Genomic DNA, 13064 nt, shown 5'->3' on the forward strand with positions numbered 1-13064 from the left:
GGTGCTGGAGAAGAGTACTGCATATTCCATGAACAACCGAAAGAACAAACAGATATGTTCTCAAAAAGATGCAGCCAGCGTGGTCATTGGAGGCAAGGACGGCAGAGCTTTGACTCTTCTTTTATGGACAAGTTGCTAGGAGAGACTGTTCTCGGAGAGGGACTTCATGCTTGGAAACGCATTGCCATAGAGACTGCAGCAGTGGGCTCAAGTGTCAGAGATTGTGAGGAGGGCGCAGGACAGGGCAGGCTCAAGTTTATTGTTCATTGGGTTGCTATGAATTGTCTTCAAAGTACCTGACAACTTCCTTCTCCATGCCTACCTAGCCCCGCCTCCCCCACCATCTAGCCACGCCCTTTAAGGTCACCCACTCCACCCACCACATAAGGTCCCACCCCTCCAGCTTCTTTGTCCCTTGCTCCCTCATCACCTAGCCCTGCACTCTAGGACCTTAGGGGCCTCCCTGTGCCTACGGAGGCAAAAATGAATCTAAGCTAGATCAGCAGGTACTGGCAATGCTGATTAGTGTTTTGAGGGTGCAGACCTGAGCCCCGCAGAGGCCCACGTCACTGGCGTACCTCAGGTAAACCAGTGCATCTGCAAGGGATGCTAAGGGCGGTGAGCCGTGAGATGGCCCACCATGCCAAGGCCTGAGCTTCTTTGCCATGACTTCACCCAGGACAGGTGGAGGTGTGCTCCTAACTTTCAGGTACAATACACTGAATGCAAAAGGCAAATATCTAAGTACATAGGTTGCCGAGTTAAAAAACATGGCTGGCCAGGGGTCCCGCATCCCTTGTGCCAAGTCACCAGGCCCTGTCTTCACAGGTTGCATACGAGCGGAGGTGGACAGCGAGCCTTCTGCCCCTCCAAGTGCTGCATCCCAAGGTGTTAGTGACAGTGGACAGTGCAGGTCTAAGGGGATAGGCGCTTAGGATCCTTCCAGTGTCTCCCTCTGGATCCTTTGGCAGCTGGCTCATTAGATCGTGGAAGGATGGTGATATGACTTCTCCATCCCAGAGTCACCACTGCTGCCTGGCAGTCCGCCTGCTGGGGGCTCTCCCCAGGCCCTGGGAGGCTGTTGTGTACCATCAAGTCTGAACCGACTCTGACCCTCTAGTGAATTTGCAGGGGAGGAGATGGCCCATCCTTCTCTTGTGGAGCAGCTAGTGGATTTGAACCGCGTGTCTTTGTGATTGCAGCGCAGCTTCTAGACCACCAGAGCTCCCTGTTACATCATTACATCTATGTGATTTGGTGGATCCTGTTCAATCCATGACAGGTAGGGTGGAGCTGGGGCTCTGTTGGGCCTCAGTGTTCTTACTGTAGACTCTGTCACCTTGGTCCCTGAACCCTTGGCCTTAGCCTTGCTGTGACCCGTCCTGGTTTGTGGTGGTGAGGAATCAAAGGACGTGAATTTGCAACATGACCTGGAATATTTATTTTTGCTTTCTGGAGGAAAAGTTGATGTTTTTGAAATCCTGATTGACATTTTATTTACATAAACGACAGACTTGAGTGGCTGAGAGACTTGTGGGGCTGACACACTGAACCTCACTGACGCAGAGCCACTAATGAGACCAGTGTGTGGTATGTAAATTCATCGCTGCTTTGGTGAATTCCAGCTCATAGTGACCCTGCTGGGTGGAGACTTGCTCCACAGGGCTTCCAAAGCTGTAAATCTTTATGGAAGCTGATTGCCTCAACTTCCCCAGAGCAACAGGTGGATTCGAACCACCAAACTTTTGGTTAACATTTAAGTGTTTAACAGTTGCACCTCAAGGGCTCCTTTATTATGTGTAAATCACAGTTAATTACTTTAAAAAAATTGTTGTGTGACGTCTAATTGGATCCAGCTGACACAGGAGGAAGTTACCCCTCCTTCTCCAGCGGAGTGTCTGGTAGATTTGAACTGCAGGCCTTTGGGATTGCAATGCAGCTTCTTGCCACCAGGCCGCCAGAGCACCCAGTAATTAACTCTTATACTTCACTATTTAACAACTGTATTAAGCTCTTCTGAGATCCATGGGACAGAGAACACCCACTAACATTTTCAGCCTCTCGGGTGTCTTGGGAAACCTTTGTCCCAGTTGCGGTGTATGCTGCTACCTAGTGAGGACCTGTATAACTGCATGAATTTGAAGAAACAGGCTTCAGGCCAATTCTACCACCAGTCGTCTTGGAACATACATAAAGTTGTATCAAAATCTGTACACCTCAAATTCATACCAGAATAAATTATGGAGTGTTAACAGGCATAGAAGTGAAGGGGGGGGCAATACTAAATCGGTAACTCGTATGAAGGGAAGGGCAGTGCACAGTAAGGGGTTGATTAAAATGCAAGAAAACCCCTACTTACTGTGGAGTCAGAACCAGCTCATGGTTGACCCTTCAGGGGGTTTCCAAGGCTGTAAACTGAAGAGAGGAGATTGCTCATTTTCCTGCCAAGGAGTTGCTGGTGGGTTTGAGCCACCAGAGAGGTGTGGCCTCTGGATTAGCAGCACCGTTCAGTTCCGTTCCCTCCTGAGGGTCCAGAGCACCCTAAGGGGTTTACGGGGTTGCAATGAGTGAGGGATGCTAATCAATGGTAATTAGTGGTGTCAAGCCAAGTGCCTATGAAGGATTGTATGAAAACCCAATATGGCTTATGAGCCTCCATTCAAAAAATTATTAAATTTTGTCTTTCACAGTCCTTCTGTTACTGAGGAACCCTGGTGATGCAGTGTTTAAAGCACACAACTGCTAAGCAGAAGATTCCTAATTTAAACTGATCATCCTTTCTGTGGGAGAAAAAGGAAAAAGGCTGGTTCTGGGAATATTGACAACTTTGGAAAGCCCGTGGAGAAGTTCTGCTCCATCTTGGGGGGTCACTGTGGTCAGAATGGATTCTGTGGTGTGGGTTTGTGTGCTTCCTTTTAAGGATTTTTCCCAGCAGAGAAGAATTCCGTTTTGAAGAGTTGGATATCCTAGTTGTCTTTGTTCCTTTTAGCATTTCCCCCTTTACATTTGCTCTTTCGAGACTAATTACCTGTTGTAATTCTCTTTTTGTCTCCCCTGACATTTTGATTTTATATAAGCTTAACATGGTACCTTTAGAATAGCGCTTTGTTACAAGACCTTTTTAAAATGTTAAGAAGCAAAGTAGTCACTCTGAGGACTAAGGTTCATCAGAGCCAAGGGCCTGGTGGTTAGTGCCTCAGGTGCTGTCAAAGCTGGACGGCTGGGAAGGAAGGGAGAGAGGTGAATCGGTGCCTTTGACTTATGGCGTTCGCTGACAGTGTTGACTATACACGCACTTCGAGACGACTCATGGATGTTTCTTGGAAGAGATGCAGCCAGAGTGTTCCCTAGACGCAGGTGCTGAGACTTCATTTCACTGTGGACCTGTTATTGGGAGGGTCCAGGCTCTGGAGAAGGACATCACGCTTGGTAAAGGTCAGTGAGACGAGACGACCCTCACTGAGATGGACCGCCAGTGGCTGCAGCAGTGGACTAATGTGAGGGTGGCCCAGGACTGGGCCAGGCTCTCAGCTCGTTGGTTCAGTGGCTCCTAACAATAACTTTATTTCAGGTTGGGGCTCTCTTGACACTCTTCCATTTCCAGAGCAATCCTTTTTATGCACATATCCATGCACAGGTGTAGCTGCTTGTCAGTGAGATTTTTGCTAGTTTGCCTGCATGCAAACGAGGCCCAGGACACTGGTCTTTCCATGGTAGGATTCTCACTTCATGTAGGAGACTCAGGTTCAATGCCTGCTCCCTGCACCACCTGTCTGTCAGTGGAGACTTGTGTGTTGCTAGGGTGCTGAGCAATTCAGCCAAATTCCAGATGAAAGACTAGGAAGAAAGGGCTGGAAGAAAAGGCTGTGTGATAAAAGGGGTCTGATCTGCAATGGATCCTCAAAATGGTGCATGACTGGGCAGTGCTTTGTCCACTGTGCACGGGCTGACTGTGCTCTGCTTGATGGCACCTGTACTCTCCCTGCTCACCACAGCTGCTGGCAGTTCACACTGCAGCATCTCAGGGTGGGAGGACTTCTTCCCTGGGGCCTGGCGTCTTAGTGCTCTGGTGCTGCTGTCACAGAGATACCACAGTGCATGGCTTTCACAAACAGAAGTTTATTCTCTTACCGTTAGGAGGCTCTTTTCTGTTGTTGTTAGGTGACATTGAGTCAAGTATATGGGTCGTACTGACCATATGAATGACAGATCTGAACACTGTCCTGTCCCTCCCTTACAATCTCTGATACACTCAAGCGCATTGCAACACTCAACATGTCATTCCACCTGGTTGAGGGTCTGTCCTTCTCAGGCATGATGTCTCTCTCTCTCTCTTTTTTTTCTTTTCTTCTTAAGCTTTATTTTTTTTAATAATTTTAATGAGCAGTTACAGAGATGTTGGATTTCCATTCATTCATTGCTGCACTTCTTTCCCCGCCCAGCCCTCCCCCCGCCAGATGTCTCTCTTCAAGGAGTACTCCTAGCAGCATGCCCCAAATATATGAGACAAAGCCTCATCATCCTTGCCTCCAAGGAGCATTCTGGTTGCATCTTCTCTAAGATATATCTGTTTGTTGTTTGAAAAATCCATGGGATACTCCGCACTCATTTCTAGCACCACAGTTCAAAGGCCGATATTGCTGCTGCTTCTGTCATCGACTAGCTCTTAGACACATAGCAAATGACTGAAAAGACCAAGGCCTGAATCAGATGCACGTTCATCTTCAAACTGACATCATTACTCCTCAGTAATTTGGAGAGGTCCCTGACGACAACTTTTCCAGAACAACATCCCTCTTGATCTCTTGACTGCTGGTACCAAATGTATAATTGTGGTGGATCTAAGTAAGAGGAAGTCGTTGACAGTCTCAAGCCTTTTTCTGTCCATCGTGGTACTGCTGATTGATCTGGTGGCAAGGATTTTTGTTTTCTTGACATTGAAATGCAATTCATATTGAAAGCTACGGTGTTTAACCTTCTGCAAAAAATGCTTCAAGTCCTCCTCACCTTCAGCAAGCAAGGTTGTGTCATCCACATAACGAAGATTATTGGTGATTCTCCCTCCAATCCTGTGCCCTATTGTTCTTCACAGAATCCAGCTTCTCAAATAATTTGCTCAGCATAATGTTTAAACAGGTATTGAGAAAGGGGACAACCCTGACACACACCTTTCCTGATTTTAAACCATGCAATGTTCCCTTGCTGTGTTTGCACAGCAGCCTCTTTTTCTAGGTATAGATTTTGCGTGAGCAAAATTGTGTGTTCTTACATTAATTTAGGAGGCTCCAAGTCCAGAGTTCAGCATGCCAGCTCTAGGCAACGGTCTTCTCTCCCTCTTCCTTCCCTCCCCCCTCCCACCGTCCCCCTTCCCCACCCCCACTTCTCCCTCTTCCCTCGCACCTCCCTACTCCCCTTCCCTTCCCTCTGCCCCTTTTCCTCTCCTTCAGCATCTGTAGGCCTGACATTTCCTGGCTTTACCTAGTGCCAAGGAGTTTTGTGGAGCAGGAAGCTGGGTCAGAAAGAATGTGTTCCACTCCTGGTGATTATTTCTTCATGGTCCTAGGGCTCCCCTCCTCTGTGTCTCTAGTGAACTAAGAGGTATTACTAGGATTCTAAAGGGGAGCTCCCCGTGCATCCAGTTAGGGCTGGACTAGGATTAGGGGCTGCTACATTCCACCCATAATCCTCCACGAGAATCATGGGAATTGTTACCTAGCTTCCACATGATTTTTGGTTTTTTATATTTGAATAAGTTTCTAGATTGTAACTGTTGCTTTAAATTCATCTTATGTTTTGTTTTAGGAGTTTGTAATTATAATTTCATTGGATCCTTCATAGATGTTTTATTTTATAACATTGATAACCTTTGATGAAGTAATTCATGTATAATTTGCCCCTTATGATGTTCTGCATTTTCCTTCAAGCAACTTATCTATTAATTATATTTTTACATTTGCGTGAACTTTGGTGGTCTGGTGAGTAAAAAGCCGTGCTGCCAGCTCCAAGGCAAGCAGTTCGAGCTCTCCAGCAAGCGGTTCTGTTGGCGAAGGATGTTGGGCACTCGCCTTCTGTGCAGATTACAGCCTCTGAAAGACTGCTGGAGGGGTCAGCTATGATTAGGGTCAGCTTGACAATAGTCACACATACACAAATAGAAGGCTTATGAGTCCTGTGTTGATTACCAATGATTAAGGTAATTCTTAGATATGATTATTATAGAATTGATAATGTAATGTGTAATATAATAATTGTATCATATATAATTATTATATTATAATAAATTATTAGACATGTATTTTGGGGGGATATAGTTCAATCTATAACACCTGGGAAGCTCTGGCTCACACCCTCTAGTGGTCTTTTCCACAACAGGCTAAAGAGTAGACTCAAGATGACCTTAAATTCTATTTTTTTGGAGAAAATAGAGACCGTCAGCCAGAGACTTTACTTCTCATCTCTGCATAATGCATATTGTTGCAAATGGAATAGTTCCATTATGAGGAGGAGTGGGCTTCTCAGAATTCAGATGGGCAGACGTGGCCCCACTGTTGTGATTTCAGACTCCGAGGTCCTAGAGGGAGACGGTGCACGTGGCAGCAGGCAGGTGCTGGAAGGTAGATTTCAACTTGTCTTTCCTGCTCGTCAGGCCGCCTAAGGGCCTCCTCTCTCTGGTTGTGTGTGTGGTGGTTTTTTTTTCTTTTCTTCTTTTTTCTCTCTTTCTCCTCTGTCAGTTTCACCAGTTATTTTCCACTGAGTCAGAACCCACCCACAGCTGATCCTCCAGTGCCGCCAGTGGGGTTTTAAGAGGCAGTACTCTTATGGGAGATTGCCCCTCTTTCTCCCATGGAGCAGCTGATGGATTCGAACTATGTGCCTTTGGGTTGGCAGCATAACTCCTTACCACTAGGCTACCAGGGCTCCCTTGGGCTTTTCAGAGAATTAACTTTTGGTTTCTTTGGCTGAAAAGAGTGGATGCCCTTGAATGATGGTGTTCGTGACTATTACTGACTGTGCCATGAACGGCCAGAGGAATGAGCAAATCCATCTTGCAAGAGGTACAGCCGGAATCATGCGTCTTAGAAGCAAGGATGGTGAGACTTCATCTCACGTACTTTGGGGTGTTATCAGGAGGGCCAGTCCCTGGAGAAGCACGTCACACTTGGCAGAGGTCAGTGAGAGAGAGGAAGCCGTTCAGTGGGGTGCACTGACAGTGGGTGCAGCAGTGGGATCTTCCAGTCTCTCATGTGCGTGTAAGGGCTGCTCAGTGACTAATGAAGGCAGAATTGGCACACTGAATTATAATGGTGAGGATGTTGGCTGTATCAGGGCTGTGTTTCTCTCTGTAGTTTCAAGTTCTTTACGCAGAGTAAATGCGTTTTTATATTTGTTGCTATGGAGTTGATTCTGACTCTTCATGACCCCCGTGACCATGTGGGTCTGCCTTAGAGGGTTTTCTAGACTGCTGGATTGACTGGGTTTTGGGTAAGGAGGGTTATGCATTTAGGAGTTGGATGTTTCTGCAGCTGGTGGCCCCATGCTCTGTGTGATAGGTCTTGTGGAGCAGTTGCCTGGGTTTGAACTGCCAGTCTTTTGGTTATAAGCCAAGCATTTAACTGTGCCATCAGGGCTGCTTGCTCATTCTGTGCCTAATTTTGTCACGTTTTTGTGGACATGTAATCCCGGTGGAACTCACAGTGTATTTGAGATGCTTCTAGATGCCGTGTGGACACGGCATGAGATAATGTGTGGCACCAAGTAGACATCCACTTACTCCATCTCCTCTCTTCTTTGTGACAGGCAGAGGATCTCATTTGCTTGCCACCATGTCATTGAGACTCCTGGACTCCGTATCTGTCCACTTTGAGTGTCCCACGGTCTCACACATGGCTATCAGCAGACATGGCATCACTTTGTTATTGTTGCACTCCCTGCCCCTCCCCCATATGTGTTCTGAGCAGAAAAGCTTTTCTAGCTCATTAACTCTGATTCCCACCACATGGCTGGGTGCGGATCTGCAAACCAGGTGGGTAGATTACTCACGAGGAGATTGGTCTGTGTTGGCATCCCACCAGATTTAAATTAGGCAGAGTTAGCAGTAGAAATAGGACTCTTGCTACCAGCAACGAAGACTTCCTGGCTCCACTGGGTGTTAGAGGAGATTGGAGCTGCTGGTGAATCAGGACAGGCAGAGGCGCCTGCCTTTGGGTTATAGCTCCCTGCGGATGAGGCCACCAGAGCACCCTCCCAGTGACGAAGCCGAGAATGCAGCGCTGCTTTGTCAGACCACAGGGTCCTGTGTCACCCAGCCGCGGTGGGGGACTGGAGGCTGAGAGGAGACGGAGCTGAGTTCCCGTGTCACTCCGGGGCCTCGATGATGGCAGCTGTGGTCAGGGACTGAAGACTGAGAATACAGCTGAGTTGGGACTGCCACCCCACAGAGCCAGGGGCCTGCACCCAGGCTTGCTGGAGGGTGTAGGGAAGAGACACCTGGACCAAGAACTGGCAGGACTGAGCTTGGTGACGCTGGTGCAAAGCTGCAGGCCTGTTGGTCCGAAGACCTGTGAGTGCTCTGGAGCAGCTGTCCCGACTGAGGGACTGAATCCCGTGGCCAGCCTGCCTTCTGTGAGTAGGTGCTGTGAGGTCTGCGGGGACCCAGTGGTAGAGCAGCGGAGTGTTGGGTGGGATTGCTGAATTGGTAGTAGGCTCAGAGTGTGGGGACACACCTGGCCACCTCGGAACTGGTTCTGGGCTGTGGCTGTTGCTGATTGGGACATTTTGTGAAATTAAGATAGCTCGGACTTGGTCTCCCCCAGGCCACTTACATTCTTTTTACAGCATGTTTTGTGGCGTTTTTAATTTAAGTTAAGGTTTAAAGATCATACTTGTTTTTCATACAGTCATTCATATGCATTTTGTTTTAGAACATTAATTGCTGTTACCTAATGTCCTGAATTACCTTGTCTCATCGTCTCACATCTTGTGGCCTTTTCCCTTGACTCAGCTTACCTGGTCATTTTCCCTGGCGCGCTCTCTCTTCCCATCTGCTTTCCTCCAAGATTGATCCTGTCTGTGTGTCCACCTTTCTTTGGCTTTTCAGAACCGTGGTCTTAGACCATGATTGTATCTGCGTTGGTTGACTTGCAGTATCATATGTGATGATGGTTTTCCTCAGTGGAAGCACAAATGCTCTTAAAAGAAATGAAACATTTACGTTTGCGATAACACAGTTACGGCCCTCCTCATCCCAGCAGTACCAATGGTATTTTGACATGGCCGATACAGTGGAGGTGTCTCAGGCCTGCGGCAGGTTGCCCTGGGGGTGGCACACTCACCATCTGACAGTAGGTCACAGTGGGCTGCTGCTTGGGCCGAGCTGGCCTCACATGGCCCTGACCTGTGTGTGGGTGTGTAGGAGTCTTGCCGCGTGTGACATCCAACCCAGGAGGCTCGTCGTCCAGATCCGTGACGTTTCCTGCATAATTTCCAGTAGTAGATTGCCGGCTTGCTTTTCCAAACCTTCCTTAGGCTGGAAGCCCCAGTGATACCTGTTTGCCGTGGGTTTTGCTAACTGCTGGTGTAGAAATACCAGTGACGTAGCTGCCAGTGTCGACACGCAGGGCGCTGCGGTAGGAAATGCTGGGTGGTGGGTGATTGAGGGGGTGTTTCAGTAAAGTCGAGAACATTCAGCCCTAGGACTAGACAGGGCTGCAGTCATGGTGAAGCAGTGTGCTCTGAGGGAACTTGAAGAGGAGGAAGAGAAGCTTAAGGCGCAGCGTAAGGCCGTACTCGTACCTCCCGGGAGGGGAAGGGGCAGCCTCCTCCCTGCACATCACAGCCTCATAAGTGGGCAGGTCAGCCATGCGGGGTCCCTCAGCAGTGCTGAGAGATTCTCACTGGCTGTAATGTCAGTGGTCAAGCACTTGACCTCTAGCCACCGAGCTGGTCCCCCCACCCCCCATTGCTCCACAGGAGATGAGGGGTCTGCCTCTGAGGGCTGCGGGCTGGGAAACCACATGCGGCAGCTCTGCTCTGCCCTGCGGGGTCGTCATGGGGGAACCGGCTAGCTGGCTGTGGTTTTGGGGAAGGATTCTGGCTTCATGGTGGTCATCCCTCACTAACTTCACTCACTTGGCCAGAGCAATGCTCTGTGAGAAGATCGGAGGCTGCGCCTCTCAGGCCTAACTGGGTAAAAGGTGGGATTCTGAGCACTGGCATTCAGGGGAGAGTCGTGCCTGGGTAAAATTAAATTTAACTGATGAAAAAATAGTTAGCAAAACACATGGCTCAGTAAATGCATGCCTTTTAAAGAAATAATTTCTGAGCGCACTCGGTCCTTGAAATGGTTCTAGAATTTCCAGAAATAAATGACTTGTGGTTTCGATAATTATCTAGCCCGTGGGACGTGTTTTTCAAGCCAGTCAACTGGGCACTCGGACACATTTTACTTGATTTACACAACGTGTGTTGGCTCACGGCGTTTTCAGTTTGACACAGCTGTTGCTCTTTAAGCAGTAGGGGGCGATGTGCAAAAAGAGTACGGTGAGGCTCTCTCTGTCTTAGGAGCTTTGGGCCTGTTCTCAGGGGGACCAGGCCCCAGAGAAGGATGCACAAAGATCCTAGAGAAGATCTCTCAAGTGCATGGCTTTAACAAATGTATATTCTCACAGCTGAAGAGGCTGGAAGTCCAAGTTCAAGGTGCCAGCTCTAGGGAGGGCTTTCTGTCTGCATCCTTTGGTCTAGGCATTTCCCAGGATGCCCTCCACCACGGGCTCTTCTCTCCGGGTGGCACTGGGGGTCCCCTCCTCTGCTCACTTTCCCCCTTTGTCCCTGGTGAGATAAAAGGTGTTCTAGAACATGACCCTTCCTGACCCAGTATAGTACTCGACAGAAGGCCCTGCTGTGATCGATGGAGAGTGAGCATGGTAGAATCACGGAATGTGGTGTCTTGTTTGTAGGACTGTTGAAGGTCTCTTTGAGGCTGGGTTCACAAAAATCCAGATTGTTTTTAGGAGAAGAATGGATAAGCTCAAAGGTGTCCTGGCACCACCAAGATTGTTTCTTTTGAAGCATGACTGTGTGTGTCTAATGTTCATTTAAGGTCATTTCCCAGTTTATTGTCCCCAGGACTGATGGACAAGGTCTCCTTCTGTTTATTCACGGGTGCTAGTTATTTCCTGGAGTAGACCCAGCGAGGAGAGCAGCAGTGTGTATAGAGGGGGTATCTAAGTTTAGTTTTCTCTTGTGTGGCCCATCCATTCATTCCATCATAGGGTCACATCAGAGACATCTGGGTTCAGTTCCAGATCTCCACAGCAAATAGAGTATCAGAATAAAACAAGTTCCACACGGTGTTTGAATTCCAAGTACATGTTCACATCACTGTAGGTTGTTAGAGGGGCTCGGGTAGTGTAGTGCGTAGCATAATGTGTTGCTAACCAAAGGTTGGCAGTTAGATTTGAATTCACCATCTGCTCCGGGAGAGGAAGGCGTTCAGTTATCTTCCACTGGGATTTAAAGTCGTGGAAACCAGTGGTGGGCTGGTCTGAGCCAGAACTGACGCTGAGGTAGTAGGTGTGGGCCTCACTTCAGTTTTCCTTTCAGGGAGGGAAGTTCCTTCCCTTGGGGATGTAACTTTCTAATAAATCTGTCTTTACTATTTTACCCTCATTTTTGCCTCCCCCCCTTGACTCTGTGCTCCAATAAAAAGCTTTGGCCCTCCCGCCCCCCCTCCCCCAAGATAGCAGGTGTGATATAATTTACTGAGTGTCTGGTAGCATGATGAGTTTGAAGTATTCTGAGAATGACCACAGTAGGAGGCAGGGACATGATGTGAGCACGTTCTGTTAGATAAATGGCATCAGTAGACCTGCTTGATGCAGTTATAAATGAATTTGTAAAAATGCCACGTCTTTGCAGTAAAGTGAGATGCAATAAAATGAGGGGTGCCTGTATCAGTTAACTGCGTTGTGTGTGATGAATGGACCCTGGGCCAATCTTGTGCCTGGAACCATAAATACATGTATACATGAGCTCTGGTGGCCTAGTGGTAAGAAGCTGCGCTGCAACCCTGAAGGCATGTGGTTTGAATCCACAAGAATCCTTGCCTGTGATTCACTGCCTTTGACAACCCACTGGAGGGTCAACTCTGTGTCAGTTCGGCCTTGATGGTACACAACCAGCACCACCATACATCGAGGGACACATGGCCTCTTCTGGTGCACTCTGTTCTCCTCAGCTTCTTCACCTCAGGATGAGACAGTGTCTGTGGACCATTAACATTCAGGAATCACATATGTAAAGAGTATGGTTGAGCCAGGCAGATACCTGGCTGGAAGTTTGCTCTGAGTGGATTCCGACTCCTGATGACCCCATGTATGTGTGTAGAAATGTGCTCCAAGCACTATCATGTCTTTGAGTTTTCAGAAGGGCCCTAGTGATACAGTGGTTAAAATGCTTAGTTGCCAGCCAAAGGATTGGTGGTTCAAACCCATTAGTCCCTTGGTGGGAGAAAGGTGAAGCCCTAGGAGGTGGCCCTGCTCTGCCCCACAGGCTGCTGCAGTCCACTTCTGTGAGGCTGTGGTCTTGGAAGCCCCAGGAAGCGGCCCTGCTCTGCCCTGTAGGCCAGTGTGAGTCTGAAGTGACTCAGTGGCATGGGCTTGTTCTTGTTCCTTTGTAAACAGGTTGCTGGGCTTTCCTTCCAAGGTGTCTGTGGGTAGATTCAAACACTTAACCTTTTGATTAATCATCCAGTGCTTAACTATTGCTATAACCAGAGTGCTTTTTGAGGGTACTTGTTAAATACACTTGACCCTTGGGAACACCTTGGCAGTCTGGGGTGCCAGCCTCCCATGCAATTGAAAACCCAGGTACAGTTTACATTTGACCCTTGAACAAAATGAATTTGATCCGTGTGCATACTTGAGACTTGACAGCTCTGGCAGAGGAGAGCATCACACGGAATTCTGAGCAGATACCCTCCATACTAGAGGTCTCTGAGACAGCACCAGGAAGAAGACTCCATACAGAGTTGGACACGCAGAGTTCACGCCATGTGTTTAGGTTTC

Source organism: Elephantulus edwardii, unplaced genomic scaffold, assembly GCF_000299155.1.
Source record: "Elephantulus edwardii isolate Elephantulus edwardi_28Jun2011 unplaced genomic scaffold, EleEdw1.0 scaffold00072, whole genome shotgun sequence".
NCBI classification, from domain to species: domain Eukaryota; kingdom Metazoa; phylum Chordata; class Mammalia; order Macroscelidea; family Macroscelididae; genus Elephantulus; species Elephantulus edwardii.